Source organism: Schistocerca piceifrons, chromosome 3, assembly GCF_021461385.2.
Source record: "Schistocerca piceifrons isolate TAMUIC-IGC-003096 chromosome 3, iqSchPice1.1, whole genome shotgun sequence".
NCBI lineage: Eukaryota > Metazoa > Arthropoda > Insecta > Orthoptera > Acrididae > Schistocerca > Schistocerca piceifrons.
In genome coordinates, this window is record NC_060140.1 from 740,008,348 (window position 1) to 740,032,326 (window position 23,979).

At 44.8% G+C, this 23,979-nt stretch overlaps 1 protein-coding gene and 1 pseudogene across 1 annotated transcript in view; both read right to left on the reverse strand.

Annotated features, from left to right (window-relative positions):
- Nucleotides 1–23,979, reverse strand: part of LOC124787656 (MOB kinase activator-like 2) — a 395,585-nt gene that overhangs the window by 310,644 nt on the left and 60,962 nt on the right. The window lies entirely within an intron of this gene.
- On the reverse strand, nt 12,795–12,914 carry LOC124790816 (annotated as a pseudogene).

Genomic DNA, 23,979 nt, shown 5'->3' on the forward strand with positions numbered 1-23,979 from the left:
TGCGTCAGCTACCGAAGTGACGAAGTCTGTTGATGCTCAGTCTATAGATATTACGGTACTTACATGCAGTTCGCCCCCTTAGCTGAGAAGTCGCCGCGTCTGGCTGCTATGCAGTATGTCCTCGGGGACAGGGTGTTGTATAAGCATCGCCATTTCCGTCATATTTTATTATTATTTTCATTTCCGTCATTATTTCGTTCACTATCGACACGCAAGTCGCCCAATGTGGCGTCAACTGAAAACACTTGCAACTCGGAGGCCGAACTTCCCCAGGTTGGGACTCACGACCACAATGCCACACGATCATTTCATTTCACGACACATACATAGGGAACAACGCTGCTAGACAACTAATGCTGGTGAGGCACCTGCGTAATCGTGCTGCGTGTAAACGACACACATATTCGTATTGCCTGAAGAGAATGTTACAGATGATTTGACCGTACGGAACCTTTTTCCTATACCTGATCAAAATTACTACGAGAATAATGTACAAATTTATTGTTTACGTGTAAATAAACATAACGTATGTGTTTATGTCATTTAATCCAGGTTATTCTAGCTTTTTCTGAATTTTCTGATTACCCAAATTTTCCACAAACCATATCATCTACAATCCCATCTAGTCAAGATGAACGAGTATTGGTAAGGAATCAGATTTTTAAAAGGATATGGTGGTTTATCTATTTATGTAGAGTTATTGGTAAGTACGGTAGATTCAGAAGGATGTAGGTTGCAGTAGGTACTGGGAGATGAAGGAGCTTGCACAGGATAGATTAGCATGGAGAGCTGCATCAAACCAGTCTCAGGACTGAAGACCACAACAGCAGCAACAACAACAACACGGTACATTTCGGATCTCCGAAGACGACTGAACGGAAATTACAAGACCTACAGAAGACAGACGCACATTATCAGTGGATACACATCTCTCCTTGTTTTCAACTCACTTTATAGTTGCTCAAAAATGGCCACCGTTTGCGACGCGGAAAACATCAATGTGTCCATGCAATTCATTGAAGTCTGTGACACGGAATTGCCGGGTAGGCGCCCGCTTTGGAAATCTCTTCACTGGGTTGCGACATTACGGAGCGGATGATTTGTCGACATGTTCGGACACGAGTGCCCCCCTGGCGCAGCTATGCCACGGTGCGTATTACGAATCCACACTGTTTACTTCTCGCGCAGCCATCTTCCAAAAATCCGGAAGTACAGGTATTTATGAATAACCCTGTATCTGTTTCACGAACGTTGCTTATATAGTTTTCCTGTTTCACCTGTCAGGACATAGCCGGCGGCACACAGAAAGCTCTGAAGTAGTGGCAGCTAGCTCGCCCGGCCGCAGAGCCAGTGTCCGCGGATGGACGAGATCGGTGCCCCGCGGCGCCTGTTGCTATCGATTGCAGAGCGCAGCAAGACGGTGTGGTGTGGCGTGACGTGACGGTGTCCTGCTCGCTCCGCCAGCCAGCTGCGCGAGCGTTGACCGGTCGCGTGCGAGACGCATCACCAGCGACGGTACGGCACGGCATGGAACGACTCTGCGGTCGACGGTCGCCGTTCCGCGGGACCGCTCAAGCGTCCGCGCTCCCGGCTGCTCTCGCTCTTTTCTGGATGAGCGTCCTCACGGAGGATGAGCGTCCTCACGGATTCGGACAAAGCTATTTCTTGCTTATTTAGTTCCTAGTAGTACCTTTTCCACGTGGAGTTCACTCGGTTGCGATATACTAGAGAGAGGGCAGATACACTTCGCACAGCCTAATGACACATCGCTTGTGCGGTTTGATGGCATTCTGATGCGCACAGGTAGCAAAGTTCCAGTGTGCACCACCTTGATGCTCACGCAGTACAAAAATAAAAATAAATAAAAAAATGTATGTACTATAAATACGTATGTATGCTGCACATCTCCTAAACAACTAGATCAATTTCAACCGAACTTGGTACACATATCAGTTGTAAGTAGGCTGTTTAGGTTTTTTTATTGGTAACGCCACCTCTGTATGAAAATCACTGGCTGTGCTGTGTGCAGTCTGTGGCTGCTTGGCATTGTTGTAATACTCGCCATTGTAGTGTTGGGCAGCGGCAGCTGGATGTGAACAGCGCGTAGCGTTGGGCAGTTGGAGGTGAGCCGCCAGCAGTGGTGGATGTGGGGAGAGAGATGGCGGATGTTTGTAATTTGTCATGAACTGATATATATATATTATGACTTGTGATGATATCAAGGTAAATACATTGTTTGTTCTCTATTAATATCTTTCATTTGCTAACTATCCCTATCAGTAGTTAGTGCCTTCCATAGTTTGAATCTTTTATTTAGCTGGCAGTAGTGGCGCTCGCTGTATTACAGTAGCTTGAGCAGCGAGGATTTTTGTGAGGTAAGTGATTTGTGAAAGGTATAGTTTAATGTTAGTCAGGGCCATTCTTTTGTAGGGAATTTTGAAAGTCAGATTGCGTTGCGCTAACAAAATATTGTGTGTCAGTTTAAGCACAGTCATGTATAAATTGTTCTAAGGGGACGTTTCACAGTCACTATATGGATAGAACCACTCTGGGATTAAATAACACCTACCTCTCAAAGTGATGGGGGTGAAAACGCAGCGTAGCTCACGTCGTACAAATAACCAGACTACATTCACGCAATATTTGAGAATCAGATCACAATTGAAACAAACTTTACGCATCATTTCAAACCTTTACGAGAATTTTTCTCGCTTACTACATTTTTCGCTGTTCATGCAGTAAAACTCCCGATCAAGCACGACGTTTTAATTTATTACTTCTTTACTACCAAGTGTAAAAAAATGGCTCTGAGCACTATGGGACTTAAAAGTCTGAGGTCGTCAGTCCCCTAGAACTTAGAACTACTTAAACCTAACTAACCTAAGGACATCACACACATCCATGCCCGAGGCAGGATTCGAACCTGCGACCGTAGCGGTCGCGCGGTTCCAGACTGTAGCGCCTAGAACCGCTCGGCCACTCTACTATTCGCGACATATTTTGCAGACGGTATTAACATACACTACTGAATGTACCTGCAAAATTATATCACTATCCGAAACACAGTTCAGGAAATGTGACATCATAAACACTGAGCTACCTGAAGACGTAACTGGAGGCGAAATACGATAAAGATACAAATATGTGCACAAATATGTTCCTTAACATAAGGTGAAATGTTTGTGTCATGTGCGAACCTGGACAAAACCGCAGGTAAAAAGCTACTTCTAAACTCCTGGATTCCAACCAAACTTGGTACCCACGTTACTTACAATCTAGGAATAAATAGTATAGTAAAGAGAATCACTGACGTCAAACTGGTTTGGGAATTATAATGTGGTGATGGAGAGAGAAGACGGCACGAGGAGATGGACAGAGAAATGGGGGAAGGAGGATGCGATGGACACAATTTTCTTTGAGAAATGGATGAGCTAGACTGTTTCGGCGTTGGCACGCTGGAACGCCGGCAGCACATACCTTGTTGCTTAAAGCGGACATTGAGGCACTAAATCACTTGTTTCGTCATCATAGCGGACGTGATAAAAACGTGATTTCATTCGACATGGAAGTGGTTTAAACGAAAAAGTTTGTGCTATCCCGTGGCTTTCGCATTTGGCTGCCAACGTTTTCAACATAAGGCGTACTTTACGACGCTACATCACATCAACACAACTCTAAACAACGTTGCTTTGGAATTTTGTGCACCCTCATTGGGGGTAGGGGAGGGGGCTAATTGATTAGGCAAGCTGGCGCGGTCATATCGCGCGCGCGCGCGAGAGAGAGAGAGAGAGAGAGAGAGAGAGAGAGAGAGAGAGAGAGGATTAATTAGGTTTCCCGTTATTTCCGTAAGTCACATGAGGCAAATGACGACATAATGCATTTGGACAAAAAGGGCACAGCCGATGTCCTTTCCTCGCCCTTCTCTAATCCGTGCTTGTGCTCCATCTCCAAAGACGTCATTCTCGACGTGACGTTAAACTCTGATTTTCCTTACGTCCTTCCTTCTACAGTAGTGTGAGGAGTAAACATGTGGTTGTAGGTGAGCAGGTAGTGGATGTACCACTCCGCGCTGTGAGCAGGCGACGGCCAGTTATAATCATGACATCACCAACTCAAGTTTCTTTCACTCCCTGCAGTGACTCGTGTTTCACCCAACCGACAACGAGGTTTGCAGCAGCGTCGTGTTCTCTTGTATTCAGAAATCTAGGCACAGAGTTATCACGACTGAAGAGTATTTTTTGACACACCCATAGTAATTTATGGTGGCCCACATGGTGAACTGTTAGCTATGAATTAAAATTCCACGCGTGACTGTTGAACTATTGAGGTTGTAAGGAAGTATTGCCCATTACCTTCCACATCGTCCCGTTCCCTGCTTAGCAGCACTCTCTTAAATGCACCAGAGAATTCAGGTGCTGCGAGTTTTGCTGTTATGTGTACATGCTACCAGGTCTCAAACCATCTGACAGATCGCGACTGCAGTTACTGTTCCCCAATACACGTCTCGCTTCAGTAAACTTAAGCATCTTGAGTAGCAGTGTGTGTTGATGTAGCTGTACAAGTGATTTCGCAGCGTTGCAACATACACTGAGGTGGCAAAATCATGGGATGCCCCCTGATATCGTGTCGCATTTTCTTTTGCCAGGCGTAGTGCAGCGACTCGTCGTGGCATGGACTAGACAGGTAGCTGGTAAGTCCCTGGGAGACATGTTGAGCCATGCTGCCTCTATAGCCGTCCATAATTGCGGAAGTGGTACCGGTGCAGGATTTTGTGTGTCATCTGAGCTCTCAATTATGTCGCATAAGTGTTCGATGGCAGTCATGTCGGTCGATCTGGGTAGCCAAATCATTCGTTCGAATTGTCCAGAATTTTCTGCAAATCAATCGGGAACAATGCCCCAGTGACATGGCGCATCAACATCCATAAAAATTCCATCGTTGTGTGGGAACATGACGTCCATGAATGGCTGCCAATGGTCTCCAAGTAGCCGAACCTCCAGAGGACCCGGTCTATTCCGTGTAAACACAGCCCACACTATTATGGACCCATCACCAGCTTGCACAGTCCGTTGTTGACAACTTGGATCCATGGTTTCGTGGGGTTTGCGCCATACTCTAACCCTACCATCAGCTCTTACCAACGGAAATCTGGACTTATCTGACCAGGTAATGGTTTTCCAGGCATCTAGGGACAAGCCGATATTGTTACGAGCACAGGAGAGCACTGCAAGCAATTTCGTGCTGTTAGCAAAGCACTTATGTCGGTCATCTGCTGCCATAGCCCATTAACGCCAAATTTTGCCGCCCAGTCCTAGCGGATCTGTTCATCGTACGCCCCGCATTGATTTCTGTCATTGTTTCGCGTAGTATGGAAATAAAATCTTCACGGTTTTCTGGCTGCGCCAATTCGAATAAAATTCTCGAACTTCCGATGGCTATCTACACTGTCTTCGTCAGGAGTAAAACCACTGACTGCCGGGGCTAGCACGGTCCTCCGATTATACAGGGTGTTACAAAAAGGTACGGCCAAACTTTCAGGAATCATTCCTCACACACAAATAAAGAAAAGATGTTATGTGGACATGTGTCCGGAAACGCTTAATTTCCATGTTAGAGCTCATTTTAGTTTCGTCCGCCTACGCTCAATGGAGCACGTTATCATGGTTTCATACGGGATACTCTACCTGTGCTGCTAGAACATGTGGTTCATGCACGATGGAGCTCCTGCACATTTCAGTCTAAGTGTTCGTACGCTTCTCAACAACAGATTCGGTGACCGATGGATTGGTAGAGGCGGACCAATTCCATGGCCTCCACGCTCTCCTGACCTCAACCCTCTTGACTTTCATTTATGGGGGCATTTGAAAGCTCTTGTCTACGCAACCCCGGTATCAAATGTAGAGACTCTTCGTGCTCGTATTGTGGGCCGCTGTGATACAATACGTCATTCTCCAGGGCTGCATCAGGGCATCAGGGATTCCATGCGACGGACGGTGGATGCATGTATCCTCGCTAACGGAGGACATTTTGAACATTTCCTGTAACAAAGTGTTTGAAGTCACGCTGGTACGCTCTGTTGCTGTGTGCTTCCATTCCATGATTAATGTGATTTGAAGAGAAGTAATAAAATGAGCTCTCACATGGAAAGTAAGCGTTTCCGGACACATGTCCACATAACATATTTTCTTTCTTTGTGTGTGAGGAATGCTTCCTGAAACCTTTTTGTACCTTTTTGTAACACCCTGTATAGCCACGATTGCGGCCTCTGGCGCGATTCAGACAGGGCCGAAACGACGCGTGCGCTGAAGGCGAGTAGGGCGGCTCATAGTAGATCCGGCCCTCCGCGGGACCGGGTGACGTAAAGTGGCGCGAGGGGCCGGCCCATGTTTGAAACTACTGTTCGTGCCTCCCTATAAGCGTCAAGCTTTCGTCATTGCTTCCTTTCGACATCCAAAACCCACCCCCACGTCCTGCCAAGTGTGTACCCGTGGTCTCAGTTAAAATTTTTGCTATTCATTCTAATCTCAGCCACTTCTATTATAACGGAATCCAAGGTTGTTGACGCATGAGTCAGGACTTTCGTGTTTTCATACTGTATTTTGTGTCAGTTTTCCAGGAAATGCTCAGCAATGGCCGACTTTCAAGCTCCCTCTGTTTAATATGTCGCTTGTGCTCGGTACAATGCTCTGCAACTGTGCGAACTGTCTGACCTGTATAGATGCTGCCGCGTTCGCAAGGGACACCATACACACCGGGCACACGAAGAGCTACGTCGTACTTGTTTTCCAAGGTATTACCACCAACCATTCTGTGTAAAGCTCCTGTTTATGGAACATGGGCGCTGCTCACTTCCATTTCTCATTTAAGACATTGTATCACCTGAAACTGATGGAAACAGTATCTACCGTGAAATATCTAGGAGTAGCTATCCAGAAAGAACTTAAGTGGAATGATCACATACGACAAATGTAGGAAAATCAGATGCCAGACAGATTCGTAGGAGGAATTAAAGAAATGTAAATCATCCACGAAGTGACTTACAAGCCGCCCGGCTGTTCGACCGACTCTCGAGAACTGTTCATCAATCCGGGATTCTTACCAGGTAGGACTGAAGGAAGTGAGAGAGAGTGAGTTTTCAACGAAGAGCGGCGCGATTCACTACTGGATCGTTTAATCGGCGAGAGAGCGTTACAGAGATACTCAACAGACTCCAGTGGCGGACGTTACAAGAGAGGTTTGCTATTGAAATTTCGGCGGATCACTCCGTGAAGAGTCTGAAACGCACTACTTAATTCCACATACGTCTCGCGAAGTGACCAAGACGAGAAAATTATTCCTGAAATTACAGCCAACACAGAGGCTTACCGATAATCATTCTTCCCACTTGCCATTGGCAAGTGGAGCAGGATAGTGGGGGATCAGTAACGACACCAGAAGTACGTTCCGCCAGACACCATTAGGTGGCTTGCGGAGTACGATGTAGATGCTGAAGTTACGCCCAGCGTGGTCCGACCGCAGACCGACGTTGCACGGTAAACATCCCCGGCAGCAGTGCGTCAGGTGCTGCCGCGGCGGCCGTGAGCTGATACGCCGTTAACGAGATGGTCCAGACTTGCCCAGGCAAGGCGACTCTCAGATACGTAGGCACTAGGGGGCGCGAATCTCGGTCTGGCGACTAGCTGGCGACCCAGTGGTAGACGGCGGCAACTGGCCACTTGGAAGGGAGCCTAGTGAAGATGACGGTGGCATGGAGCAGCTTCGTGTCGGAAGCAGACACACTGACCCGCCGAGTCGACGGATTATAGGAGGCAAATAGGATTTTCTGTGTTGCTGCGGAAAATGTCACAAAAGTCGCGTGCCTTTTGCCCTTGTTTCAGTAACTAGCCGGGAACTGAGCAGCAGACGGGCAGGGGGCCTAGAGGATGCAGTGGCGCAATATTGCGCAAGTGTAATGCTGCAAGTGGCCCTCTTTATGGCGTCGAACCCTCGTGCCTAAACCCGTGCATTTAGACTGGTGTTCAGTATACACGTCTCTGTACGCGTTGCCTCAGTATAATAATAGAAATACTGTAGTTTGCTGGCTTGGGCACAGACAAGTGCGACCTCTTGCTCGTACAGTCTGAACACTGGTGGAATATTTGGACATGGCGCCCCTTGCAGCCCAATGTTATGCCCTCGCCGGCCGTCGGCGCGCTGTATGCACCTCGCAGTTATACAATTCCTCAGCTGTCACCGGCCGCGGAACTCCGTATACGTCGCGAGTGCGGCGAAAAAGAAGCGCGACTCGCCCGCCGGCGGATATTCATAGCTGCAGCCGGTTCGGACTCGTATGGGCGGCCCACGTAATGCTTACCGGCTGACCGTCTGCCTCTGCTCCCTGTCACACATCGCGACCCAACACCGCTATGTAAAGCTGCAAGGAAATTCCTCCAGGCATAGCTCCAACCACATCCACAAGGACATCCAACAAGCAGTTACAACTACAGTTGTCCGCAAGCCACCTAATGGCGTGTGAGGCGAACTTAATGTATCACAGTTACTACCTCCGCTCACCTCCCCCCCCCCCCTCTATCTCTCTTCGCCCCTTCAAGTGCGTCTAATTTTACCTTAATGATCATTTCAATTAATATACGTAGGACGAAGAATTGGTAGAGTATACCAGGAACGTACGCTTTCGGAACTTTAACAGTAAACCACACCGTGACGCAAACCGCCTATTCTAGCATCTGTCACTGCAGTTGAAACGCGCGCCTCTTCTTTTTATGCACTCCAACCAATCCTATATGGTACGGTTTCCAAACTGACGAGCAGTATTCAAGTAACGGTCGAACGAGGGTTTTGTAACGTACCTCCTTCGTGGATGGACTAATTCTTTCTACCTTTCCTGCTATTAATTCCATGTGGTCGTTCCACTTCAGATCGGTCTGTACGAATACTTCCAGATATTTAATTGACGTGACTGTTTCCAGTGACTGTTCCGCAGCCGTGAAATCATACAATGAGTCTTTCAGCCTACTTCTGCGCAACTTTAAATTTGTTTATGTCGAGTCAACAAACATTGCACCATGCAATCATCCTCTGCAGGATTTCCTACGCTTCTCTACAATTTTACAGCACAGTGGCCTCTTTATATACAACAGTATCACCCGCGAACAGTCGTATGAAGCTTCCGACGTTCACCGTTACAAAGGTTGAAAAACCTATCTGTCCCGCTCTTTATTCCAAAAGCACACAGTGACATGCCTCTAGTCCCTGGTAGTTGATTCTTTCCGAGTTGGAGAAGTTCTACATTACGATACTTCGTGTTTGCCATGGTTAATTTATTGTTATAGCTAAGAAATAACGTTTTTACCGACCAAGGTGTCTTGGGGGCTTAAAAATTGTTTTCGAACCCAAGATGAATTAGATTCGGACTCCACCGCGCGGCAATGCTGAACATGAAATCCTGAAAGATGCATATTTTTTTGTGATCCACCTAACTTCTTCACGAAATTCACCGGCTGTATCTTGTTCATGTCTTCTTAAACAGAACTGTGTTCGTGATCTATTGATATTGCTGTCGGCACGATATTCAAGCTTATAAGAAAAAGGATGTAATAAAACTCTTAGCAGCGCCGCCTTAAAAATGGAGAGCATTTCCTGGAAGGAACGCTATGTCACCTTTGTAAACAGCGTTGTAGGCTGCCAATTATTGTTCTGTTAAAAAGCGGAGGCTTCTCTACAAAATTCTCGCTAATTTCTCAGCAAGAATATGATGGATAATATAGTGTAGTTTTTTTTTCATGTTAACTTACATGAAGAAAATATGTCGCTCGACTTCAAGCGGTATCTTCTTTCGTCTTGAAACCACTATGTCCAAAAGTCGTGCGGGAATTTCCCTATAAAATCATAAGTTGCTTCTCTCCAAAAACGAATGACATCTGTAGTAGCAATAACATGATACAAGAATGGTTTGAAAAGTTCTCGGAATCACCATTAGAGGTCAGCGCTAGCGCAACGAGTTGTTCACGTCATATTCATTGGACTGTTGCCTCTAGACACGTGCTACGTCATTGCTCCTGGAAGAGAGCTGTGGCGGCGACGTGGCTCTGTTGTTGTTCCCGCGTAGTTATTTGCGAGGATGGAAAGAATCGAGATTCTCGCAGTGATTAAGTTCAAATGGCTCTGAGCACTATGGGACTTAACATCTGTGGTCATCAGTCCCCTAGAACTTAGAACTACTTAAACCTAACTAACCTAACGACATCACACACATCCATGCCCGAGGCAGGATTCGAACCTGCAACCGTAGAGTCGCGCGGTTCCGGACTGAGCGCCTAGAACCGCTAGACCACCGCGGCCGGCAGTGATTAAGTACTTCGTAAAGAAAGGTATGCAAGCAAAAGACATTCGTGCCGATTTCCAGAATACACAGGGGGACTCTGCTTCTTCATATTCAACTGTTGCCAAGTGGACAAATGAATTTAAATTTGGTCCGGAGAGCTTAGATGATCCGCGCAGTGGTTGGCCAAGATGTGTCACTACTCCAGGAATCATTGCAAAAGTGCACAAAATGGTCATGGAGGATCGCCGATTGAAAGTGCGTGAAACTGTTCACGCTTGCCAGATGTCATCTGAAAGCGTATATCACATTTCAACTAAAGAATCAGAAATGAAAAAAATTATCTGCAAGATGGGTGCCGCGACTCTTGACGTTGGATCAAATGGTTCAAATGGCTCTGAGCACTATGGGACTTAACATCTGCAGTCATCAGTCCCCTAGAACTTAGAACTACTTAAACCTAACTAACCTAAGGACATCACACACATCCATGCCCAAGGCAGGATTCTAACCTGCGACCGTAGCAGTCGCGCGGTTCCGGACTGAGCGCCTAGAACCGCGAGACCACCGCGGCCGGCTGACGTTGGATCAAAAATGCATGAGAATGGACATATGGAACAATGTTTGGCCCGTTTTAGGAGAAACGGGCCAAGATTTTTAGTGCCGGTTTGTGACCACAGTTGAAATTTGGGTGCACTACTATACACCACAGGCAAAACAATAGACAAAGCAGTGGAAACATGCCGATTCTCCGCCACCAAAGAATGCGACGGCAATTCCTTCTGCGGGAAAGGTCATGGCATCAGTGTTCTGCGATGCGAAGGGGATTCTGTTTGCCCCACTGGGCAAACAATTACTGGATAATACTATGCTAACTTCCTGGACAAATTGCAACAAAAGATACACGAAAAAAGGCCAGGTTTAGCAAGGAAGGAAGTCATCTTCCATCAAGCAATGCACGCCCGCACACATGTGCCGTCGCCATGGCAAAATTACGCGAACTAAGGAGAAATTGTTGCCACACCCGCCTTATTCACCTGATATGGCTCCGTCAGACTTCCATCTCTTACCAAAACTAATTTTCTTGGTGGACGAAGATTCACTTCAAACGAAGAATTGATAGGCGGAGTTGACGACTTATTTTGCAGGCCTGGAGAAAACTCATTTCCGAGATGGGATCAAGGCACTGGAACATCGTTGGACCAAGTGCATTACTCTACAAGGAGACTACATTGAAAAATAACAACAGTTTCAGGGATGTAAGTACTTTTTTTCTATTCCGTTCCGAGAACTTTTCAAACCACCCTCGTACAGTGCATGTGGGGTATGGTTGTACAAATATAAACATTGTTCACCTAAATCCAAGTTTTTTGTCATTACTTGTGAAGTTCAATACGGACACAATCTGTAGCACCAACCTAGTGATGATCTCTGTTTCTATTTCCGTTCGCGCGAACGAGTTCGCTCCTAGCTACTATAACAAAATCCGCTATCTCTTCATAGCAATGGGTTAAATCAAACTTCCGCTGAGTGAATTCTGTTCTCAGAAAAAATTAGAAAAATCCAATGGCGTTTCATCTGTATTAAAGAGACACTCCTCTATGTCTCCACTACTGCGGAAAGCATCCGCAAAGAGCAGTTCTGAGGGGTTGGGTTGTTTGTGGAAGGAGACCAGACAGCAAGGTCATCGGTCTCATCGGATTAAGGAAGTCGGCCGTGCCCTTTCAAAGGAACCATCCCGGCATTTGTCTGGAGCGAATTAGGGAAATCACGGAAAACCTAAATCAGGATGGCCGGACGCGGGACTGGACCGTCGTCCTCCCGAATGCGAGTCCAGTGTCTAACCACTGCGCCACCTCGCTCGGTGGCAGTTCTGACTTCCAAGCTAAAATGGGATGACGTTCCATCCTTTCCGGAAACAATTTGGCAGCAAACAGATGCAGCAAGACTACATAGTTCATACATTATGATCGTTACGCTTCACGCAAAACGCATTCTTCACGATCTGTAAACAATTCCACACGACACTTGCTTTGTGGGAAATAAGAACAAGTGCCGCTATCCAGTTTCTTTGCACCCAATCCCCAATGTAGTAGTAATAGTAGTAGCAGTCCCGGGTTACGCATCCTTTGCGATGAAAAATGTCTCGCCTATGCAAGTTACAAGTCTTAAGAACATAGTGTCGTCATCGATCATCGCTATCTCAGCATTTGTGTTGATAGGGAAGATTGTGTCACGGATACGATATCCGAGTTGCAGGAGGAAATCATTAACACAATGACATTTTTCGTCGCGGCGAAATATTTTCACGAATTTTCAATCACCAACTTTCTCTTCTGAAAGTGAAAATATTTTATTGACGCTAACCTATACACGTACGTAATGATAAATAAATAAGTGAGCGCTGTGTGACACTATAGCCTGGTACAAGGCTTTCAAGTGGCCGCCACTTCGGCGACTTGCGTGTCCTGAATACCAACGGCACCCAGTTTTCCCCGGGCGTCGACCATCCAAGTACTAACTGGGCCCAACGTTGCTTAACTTATGATGATGGGACGGGAACCGGTGTTACCAACGTGGCAAGGCCGTTGGTAGGAAGGAATGATTATTATAATAAAATAAGAGAAATCCAGCTCTTAAGGAATGATTAAAATGTTCATTTTTCCCCATGCGCTTTTCGAGAGTGGAACTGTAGAGATATAATTTGAAGGTGTTTCGATAAATCCTCTGTCAAACACTTAAGTGAGAATCGCAGAGTAAATATGTAGATGTAGATACCCTGCGTATAGGGCATTTCAAGATGTAGTTTAATTTAATGTCGTATGTCCGCTTCCTAAGGCTAACTAGCGAAAGTTATTACTGCAGCACGAAATTTCTTTCTTTTTGAAACCCTATAATGAATTTTTAGAGCAGTTGCCTATAGGGCCCTATACATATGGATGATCCCTACGACAAATACATTTTCCAAATCATATAAATGTGTAACTCATCACATGCCTTTGCTTTAAAATTACTATTTCCAAAGAACAATCTTGTGGCATCAAGAGACTGTTTTGCTGGGGTACCTACTAACTGGTTTGAGGCCATATGAAATAAATAAAGATGCAAAAAAAGTGTTTCCAAGCGACCTTCAGTTCATGTTAGCCGTATCACGAGAAAGCACACAACTCGCATAACAGAAGACAGCAGAGTTTGTTGTTGACAACTAATTTCTTCGCCATGGCTAATCTGTACAAAACCCGAATCCGGCAATTAGATGTAATCTACTATTACCGTGATGTGTATGCCCAAGTTTAACTGTTCCAATTCTCTATACGACCAGATTATTTCCGGTCGTAGCTGGGCACGGCCAAGCAGTAGCCACTGATTACAGTCCGCGAGGTATGGTACCACCTGCAACATAATATTCGAGGTACACAAGTGTATGGTCGTTACCAGATTCGATATATTTGATATAGACACCAATGCCTAAAATTTATCGACACTGCTAAAACATTCGAACACAAGTACTGATATCGGCAGTATTGCAAGGTATTGATTGCTTATGTATTTTTAAGCTTGACTTTAGCACCAAAGTACTTATTTAGAATGTAAGCCGAAATCTGAAATTATTCCATACTTTTATGAATAAACTTTAGTAGAAAACAAATATCAAAGTGAACGCTAAACGATAAATATTCAAACTGCAAATAATATATATGCCTTAACATAAATTTTACCCTACCCGTACGGTACGTGCCGTTATCATGGTACATCGTCACAAATTATATAAGACAAAAATCAATAAGTTTCAAAAGGCTAAAGATTCAATTGGAATACAAGGCTAAATATGGAAATTATGCTGAGCTTGCATGAACCAACTGAAGTATAAAATCAATAATCGAACCTCTTTTTATCAGTTAGTGTATACATACTTGATATTAGTGGTGGATGTTGTTTAAATCTGATACGTTAACTATAGACTGAATATTTGCATCTTCGTTTTCCATGCACTTCATCTATACATATTAAGAAGTCGAGTCCCTCGCCGAGTTTTTGTATAAAGGCTGCTCTAAGGAAATACTGCTGGGATTTTGATAGGTTTTCCCTAATAGATTTAGTGATTCACGAGGAAGGTTTGTTCGTGCAATTTATTTCCGCTACTCCAGACAAATCACCCGCCGTAGATACTAATTACGGAGCTGTGACAGGTCCCTAAAAGATATTAATGACATTTTAATACTCATTAAACTAGCCATGAAAGGATATCATTTTCCCCAACATCAGATGTTTCTTAATATATCATGAAATTATCAAATACACGATATCGATACCATACATAATTGAAGTATTGATACTTACTAAAATTGATAAGACCAGAAAGGCTCTACAGATGTGACAGTGTGGCCCGTAAGTTCTAATACCAATTGAGTGTGAACAGGCCATGATAGATGGCTAGCTGTCTTTGTATTGTACTGCAGCCTCACTTCGCTGGCCGCCAACACTTCTGTTACACTGTTCAGTAATATACGCCACGTCAGTGTACAAATTCCTCACACACGAGGAAAAAATACTAAGGTGACGACGTTCGGATCCTAGATTATTGAAAAAGTAATATTTGTCGAACATTACCCTGTGAACTGTTCCTACTTTCTTGTGATGATTCCACAGTGCAGTGCTTTAAAAACAATAGCACTAAGAAAATGTTGGCACAGAACTAATTTAAATCATTAGCACATCGCCGAAACACGCGTACTCTGCAGATGAAGAGGACAAGCTGCAAACGGCAGGCTGCCGTAGCCGTAGCCTTAGCGCCGACGGAAGCAATTATAGCCGTGACGGCAACAAGCGTTCCGCCACGGTTACGCTCTGTTCACATCCTGGCCACATACTGAACACGTTTCGCAATGGGAAGCAGATGGTGACGTTGCCGATCCAGGGTAAAACGAAAAAGTTTTATATCTTTTAAAACGATAAAAATGTCGCGTATGGTGGATACGTTACTTTTTTACGTTACCTCATGAAGGTCCAGTCCATTTTCTGGCATATGCAGAGGATGGAGTGCCTAAGACACACAAAAAAGAAATTCTACGCAGCAAGACACTCAAGAAGCAGACCCTCCAAAATTCAAAGATTGTTTTTTAAGCTGCATCCAACGGAACACATCAAGCAACATGATGCAGTAGTTAAGGTGCTGGTCTCGCATTTGGGTGAAAAGTGAAGAAGAATTACAGGATCTTCTGAATAGAAGGAACAGTCTAATGAGCACAGAATAGGAACTGATTGTGAGAGTAAATCGATAAAATACGACAGCATGAAAAGCAGTAGGAAAGAGAACAGCGAGAAGCTTAACATCAGGATTCGCAACCATGAATTAGGTGAAGTTAAGGAATTCTGCTAACTAGGCAGCAAAATGACCATGACAGACGGAGCAAGGATGACATCAAAAGCAGACCAGCACCGGCAAAAAGGGCATTCCTGGCCAAGAGCAGTCTACCGGTATCAAACACAGGCCATAATTTGAGGAAAAAGTTTCTGAGAATGTGCGTTCGGAGCACAGCATTATACGGCAGTGAAACATGGAAGCATTTAAGATGTGGTGCTACAGAAGAATGTTGAATATTAGGTGGACTGGTAAGGTCAGGAATGAGGAGGTTCTGCGCAGAATCGGAAAGGAATATACGGAAAACACTGACAAGAAGGGACAGGGAGGAAGGACATCTGTTAAGACATCACGGAATGATTGTCATCTTACTAAAGGGAGCTGTAGAGGGTAGAAACTGATGGGGAAGACAGAGATTGGAATACATCCAGCAAATAATTTTGGACTTAGATTGCAAGTGCTACTCTGGGATGAAGAAGTTAGCACAGGAGAGAAATTCGTGATGGGCAGTATCAAACCACTTATAAGACTGAAGACAAAAAAAGAATTAAAGACAACAGCAAATTATTTCGTTGAAGGTACGAGCTCGCACACAGGTAAACGAGAGAGTTTTGAAAGCAGTGACTACGTGCCAGTCCCCCGTCCCTGTTTGTTTTAATACAGTTCGCTTATTTCACTGATTAGTGCCTTTCTGGAAATTTTACCATGAAAATTACTAAAGCGTAAAAGGCACGTCGAGTAGGAAAATTACTATTTCTTATTATTCACACACAACTGTTAACCAAGTCACTTAAAACTCTAACGCAACTTTCTTAAAAACTGATACATTTTCTGCTGATTTCCCTAATTAATATTCTCCCCCTCATTCTATTTCCACTGCTCAGCTATCGTCGACATTTGTTTCACTTTTAATAATCACTAAAATTCATCTCTGCCTACCTTCAATCGCGACGCGACCACTGACTCAATCTTGACAAAAACGCGTATTCAAATCTTTCAGTCGCACTGTCAGCATTGTAATGCCCAGTTGTCTGCCGCCTAGAATACTTGTCTCCCAACCGATACGGTACTTTACACTTTATCGCAAAAAGTTTGTACATAACTATTTAACTACAATGGTTCTTTCTCAGTGGTCGCTATCTAAACTGGCTGTCGGACGGCAGCTGTCAAAATTTGCCGGCCCAAGACCGTCGTATTTCGTTTCTTGCCTAACCACAGGACAAAATGGCCACTAAAAAGAAAAAGGAAAATACTTTTCGATTCTGCGCCCACATGAGGTCGTTACATCGGACATTCAAGATATCTGGAAAACAACAAAAATACCTGTTTCAAATTAGTTCTGTCATTCGCTGATCCATCAGAAAATTGCTTCTACTTTATTTCACTTATACTTTGTTCATACATCCAGCTCACGCAAAATAACATCGTAAGATGGAGGAGAAATCTATAAATTAGATACTACATTATCCCGGCATATCTTAGGTCGTAAAATCAAGTATCGTGAGCAACGCAGAGGTCTCTTCAACAAAGTTGACATTGCTTAGACATGCCACTACTGATGGTAATTACAAAAAAACCTTCACATACTTGATACCTAAAGTGATGAATTCCCTACCAGCGTTTATGTTTCAAAATGTCTATTTCTCCCAACAGGACATTAAATAATGTGTTCAAATGGCTCTGAGCACTATGGGACTTAACATCCAAGGTCATCAGTCCCCTAGAACTTAGAACTACTTAAACCTAACTAACCTAAGGACATCACACACATCCATGCCCGAGGCAGGATTCGAACCTGCGACCGTAGCGATCGCGCGGTTCCAGACTGAAACGCCTAGAACCGCTCGGCTACAACGGCCGGCAAATAATGTGTTTCTCGCACTTTTGTATACTAGATGTTCTCTATTTTCACAGAATGCGATACACGTAAAGGGTGACTGAAAATGGATTTAGAGAACATTTCCGGAAAGGCTTGTCGATTTCCTATCGATTTCCTAGAGGATACAGGCAGTAAAGTAAAAACACAGGAAATACACGGTCCAGCCACAATGTGACCACCGCCTATGTTTAACGTCAACGTGCAATAACCACTCACAACCAGCAGGTGACAGCACTGGCAGTGCAGGATATGTTAAGTATGTGAGAGAACGCGGAAAACAGTGCAGTCGTCATTCTAATGCGGAAACGGAGCGGTTTATCTGACTTCCTAAGGGGGAATTATTCCCGAAACGGCTAGGTTTGTAAGCTGTTCAGTATTACTAATGATTCACACGGTTTAAAAATGACCGGACAGAAGTTAAAGATGACTCTCGTTCAGGACTCCCTTCGACGTCTACCGACGACGCTCATGTCAGGAACGTCAACGAAATTGTGCGTGCCAATCGAAGACTGACTGTCAGAGAGATTGTAGAAGAATGTACCATTTCATTTGGATCATTTCATGAAATCCTGAGACAGCATCCTGGAATGCATCGTGTTGCTTCCAAGTTCGTCCCACGGCTCATGAGTCTCAAGACCAGAAAGACCTTCACAATCTTTGCAGCGCTTTTGGGTCGCGCAAATCAGAACAAGATATTCATTAAGAGAGTGATAACTGATGGTAAGGCGCGGGCCTACAGTTATGATGTTGAGACCAAGGTTCAGTCTTCAAAAAGTGTCGGCAAAGGTTCTCCAAGGGAAAAAAAGTTCGCCAGGTCAGGTCAAATGTCAAAGCCGTGCTGATAGTTTTCTTTGAATTTGGAGGATTGTTTCGTCAATTCGTGACACAGGTACTATCGGGACCTGTTGCGACGCCTGTGAGAAAATGTGACAAGGAAACGCCCTGAAATGTGGCGAGACAATTCATGGCTCTTGCATCACTATAACGCACCTGAACATTCATCCGTGTCAGTGTGTGACCGTTCCCTGAGGCCTTTTTCTATTTCCGAGGTTTAAAAGCCCGTTGAAATGACGAAGATTTGAGATTTGAAACGACAGACGAGATAAACGAAAATCCGCAGACGGCGCTTAGAGCGATCCATCAAGACGCGTATGAAGACTGTTTGCGGAAGTGAAGGCGGCGTTGGGAGTGGTGTATCAATTGTGCAGAAGAATATTTCGAAGGAGACCGTGCACAAGAAGTAAAAGGTAAGCGTAGGAAAAATTTTGTGGACAAAGTTCCAGAATTTTTTGAACAGTCCTGGTATGTTGTTGGAGAAAAGTTAGTAAATAGCCCTTTGTAACATCATTTTGCCCATCTAGAATATGGCGGACGATGCAGACGATGGGAACTTCCAGACACGCTACTGTTCTACGCTCAGAGGTAAGAGCCTTACACCGTCACACTCCACAACTTTGCCCGGAACATTATTGATAGGTCCTCGTACGTAAAAGTGCAAGAGGGGAAAGCAGAGATAGTAACGTTTCGATATTAGTTCAGAGGCTCTGTGAAAGAGCAGTTGAAGGCCCTTTTGCACGACTGACTTTGTCTCAACCGAGTACTCGCGTGCATCTGCTGCAGCGCGCCTGGCGTTTTATCTCCGTACCGAGCCTCGTCTGTTTTGTTTGGTCATTTTCGTTTACACGTCAGAGCGAAAATTGCTGGTATTGTGAAAGCTGTATGCTGTGGAGTTTGGCGTCTTAATGATGAAACTGGGGCTATGAGGGACTACCCTTTTCACGGAAAAAATCGAAATATAGTAACGAAATGTAGGAAAAAGCAATGACAACAGAGTTTATTAACGACCAAAGCAAAATTCGTAGTGGAAGTTCTTGTCAAGGGTTGTGTGGTAAATTGTTCACACTCCTGATAACTGAATAGGGAAAGTGGCATCCAGACATTTCAGAACACACACATTTATTTGCTCGAGAAAATATATGGTTGCAAACACAACAAACACTATATAGAAGGCACTATATAGCGCCTTTTTCCTTTAACCTTTTTCTCGCTGTGTGTGGAATAACAAAGAAAATTATTTCTCTCTTCAAATAATTCCGACATTTTCACAGTTGGGTTAATTTTAATTAAAACTCGTTTATCTATTTACTTTATTTGCGCAAAGTGCAGGGTTTTTCTCTGTAAAACGTAAATACGCTTTTGCTTTCAGATATTTTGTATTTGTTGTAGGTTAACACTAACAGGAAAAAATACCAGGACCTTGTGTAATTTTTTAATGTGTCACGAAAACAAAGTAAACAACACAAAGATTAAAGAGATAAGACAACATAAGATCCATTTTTATAACAGGTATGTGCTCGGCCGAATTACGTTAGCAAACGCCGCCATAGCCCCCTCCCCCCTGTTTCTGCGCATGCACAGTGTGAAGCGTATTCGGTAATTTAGAATTCCACACCTGCCACAATTTATAGATTACGGACGTCGCAGACATACTTAAGTGATGGCCGGTCGCTAATTTCCACGCAAGCACAAAAGGTGCGCGCTATTTGAGATGTTAATTTTGAACAGAAAGTCGATGGTGTAAAACGGGCTCGATGCGAGGGTGGCGGACACGTGAAGGGGTGACTGGCGAAGCTGACGCAGGAGCAGGGCAGCGCAGAGGGACGGGCCGACACAATATCCGGCGCTGCGCTGCATAATTGCGCGTGGCGCGTCCCGGCCCGGCCGGCGCCGCTGGCCGCGCTAATTGGCGGCGCCGGCAGGCCGGGACAGGCGCCGAGCCGACCAGCCGCAAACGCAAGCGTGTCTTAGCGGACGCTCGCATCTCGCCCTCATTCCGCGCCACGGCCTCACTCACGCCAGTTTCCACACAGTTTTTTCTTCTCGCCGAATTAAAGGGTTCACGGATCCCGCGAAGAACTAACGCAATTTCCGGCTACTACGATCTAGCTCCGAACACCAAGAATGATACGTCCCCAGCGGTAGTATCGACTATTTGGAAATATTCGTATGGCGACGTACGTTAAGATCCCAGATATCACAGCTTGCAGCCATTCACCCTAGTGGGCCTTCATTTGTGAGTAAACGACGAAAAATAATTTAGGATTTTTGCGTGACCCTCAATATTGCCTCTGCGTGGAGAACGTTGTGGGTTCGAATTTCGTCAGCTGCTTCCACTGTTTTTTATTTTTGAATCTTTTCGAATTGACTTTGATCATTATTTTTATCTATTTTATAGGTTTCATGTAATGTTTTATTTCTAACGCTTCGTCACGTCCTTTTTACCAGCACATGAACTTTTTCACTTTTTCTCATTTTTCCATTATACACTACTGGCCATTAAAATTGCTACACCACGAAGATGACGTGCTACAGACGCGAAATTTAACCGACAGGAAGAAGATGCTATGATATGCAAATGATTAGCTTTTCAGAGCATTCGCACACGGTTGGCGCCGGTGGCGACACCTACAAAGTGCTGACATGAGGGAAGTTTCCAACTGATTTCTCATACACAAACAACAGTTGACCGGCGTTGTCTGGTGAAACATCGTTGTGATGCCTCGTGTAAGGAGGAGAAATGCGTACCATCACGTTTCCGACTTTGATAAAGATCGGATTGTAGCCTTTCGCGATTGCGGTTTATCGTATCGCGACATTGCTGCTCGCGTTGGTCGAGATCCAATGACTGTTAGCAGAATATGGAATCGGAGGGTTCAGGAGCGTAATACGGAACGCCGTGCTGGAACCCAACGGCCTCGTATTACTAGCAGTCGAGATGACAGGCATCTTATCCGCATGGCTGTAACGGATCGTGCAGTCACGTCTCGCTCCCTGAGTTAACAGATCGGGACGTTTGCAAGACAACAACCATCTGCACAAACAGTTCGACGATGTTTGCAGCAGCATAGACTATCAGCTAGGAGACCATGGCTGCGGTTACCCTTGACGCTGCATCACAGACAGGAGCGCCTGCGATGGTGTACTCAACGACGAACCTGGGTGCACGAATGGCAAAACGTCATTTTTTCTGATGAATCCAGGTTCTGTTTACAGCATCATGCCGGTCGCATCCGTGTTTGGCGACATCGCGGTGAACGCACATTGGAAGCGTGTATTCGTCATCGCCATACTGGCGTATCACCCAGCGTGATGGTATGGGGTGCCACTGGTTACACGTCTCGGTCACCTCTTGTTCGCATTGACGGCACTATGAACAGTGGACGTTACATTTCAGACGTGTTACGACCCGCGGCTCAACCTTTCATTCGATCCCTGCGAAACCACACATTTCAGCAGGATAACGCACGGCCGCATGTTGCAGGTCCTGTGCGGGCCTTTCTGGATACAGAAAATGTTCGACTGCTGCCCTGGCCAGCACATTCTCCAGATCTCTCACCAATTGAAAACGTCTGGTCTGTGGTGGCCGAGCAACTGGCTCGTCACAATACTCCAGTCACTACTCTTGATGAACTGTGGTATCATGTTGAAGCTGCATGGACAGCTGTACCTGTACACGCCATCCAAGCTCTTTGACTCAATGCCCAGGCGTATCAAGGCCGTTATTACGGCCAGAGGTGGTTGTTCTGGGTACTGATTTCTCAAGATCCATGCACGCATATTGCGTCAAATTGTAATCACATCTCAGTTCTAGTATAATATATTTGTCCAATGAATACCCGTTCATCATCTGCATTGCTTCTTGGTGCAGCAACTTTAATGGCCAGTAGTGCATTATTATTTTCTCAGTCAGAATTTTTGTGAATGCGAATTTAATTATATACTGGTGAGCCAAAACATTATGACCAATGCCCACCGCGAAGTTGAAAGCCTTCTGGTGGTGTTGCGATCACATGATGCAGTAAGGAAAAGATGTAAGCGACGATACGGACTGCACATACGAAAATCCACTGATATAAGCGGTTTTGGCAAAGGGCACATTGTTGTGGCGCTGTGGCTGGAAAGGAAACACTCTGAAACGGCTAAGCTGGTCGAATGTTGCGTACTACCGTCCTAAGCATCTATGAAAAGTGGTTGAATGAGTGTGGAATAACGCCTAGGCCGTATGGTAGTGGACGTCCACTTCTCATCACAAAACGTAGAGGTCGGAGGATCCCCCGACCCCATTATCCTGGACAGGCAGAGATCTGTGGCAGATCTGACGACAGAGTACAATGCTGGTGCAGGCACAAGTGTTCCTAAGCATACAGTTCAAAGGCCATTGTTGAACATGCAGCTCCATATCACACGACCCCCACGTGTTCCTTTCTTGACCCAACGACATCGTCAGTATGACTGCAGTGAGCACAGCATATCTGAGTTTTCACCGCGGATCAATAGAAATGTGTCGCCTGTCGAATGAACCGCATTTCATGTTACACCAGGTTGATGGCTGCATCCTTAAACGCTGTCATTCGGACGAATGGCTGCTTGAAACCGTCACCGCACCACAGATGCAGGCTTGTGAGTACAGAATTATGCTATGGGGAACACTGAGCAACACAAAATGTGTTGTAGGCACCATGACAGCAGTGCACTATGTGGACATTACTGCGGACCACCTGCAGCATCCCTTCGTGGTTGAAATCTCCCCATACGATGATGACATCTTCCAGCATGTTAACTATCTGTGCTGCTAGGCCAGAATCGTGCTACAGTGGTTTGAGGGGCATTATATGAACTCACACTGATGTCTTGGCCAGCAAATGCGCCTGATGTGTATCCACAGGAACATATATCGGGTGTTAGTTGCGTGCCCGTAAACCACCATCTCTTAACTTGCGGGAACTCCTTGACCTGTGCGTGGACATCTGGTGCCGCATAACTACTGGGATCCACTCATGGACTTGTAGAATCCATACCAAGTAGAATCTCTGTTGCTCTCTGTTTGAAAACTGAAACAACACGCTATTAAGCAGGTGGTCATAATGTTTTGGCTCTATATCTATTACAATATCCAAATATTTGAAAATGCCGATCTATCGGTTAAAAACAAAAGACGAAATAAATATTTATAATGACTGCTCAGGTGCGTCAAAATCGTATTTTTCGTTAGAAAATGTGCATTTTTTTATATTAACTGTCGCACAAATGTTTAAAACACAGCCTAAATTCCTACTGGACTATGGGCAAAACAATCCATACGAAGATTGCAACACGAAGGATTATACGTAAAACAAAATTCTAGCAAAATGAGCAACAAAAATTATGAATGCAATCACATGGGCGAAATAAATTATTACAAGAAATTAATTACAATCACCTGAGCAAAAGTTACAAGTGCAGAAAGGAAGATACGAAGATATATGAGAGCAAATGAAGAGGTTCATATGACGATTAAAATGATCTAACAAAGGAAAAGAAAAAAAATTATATTTAAACCAATTAATTGATTAAAAATAAAAGTCATTTCGAAAACAT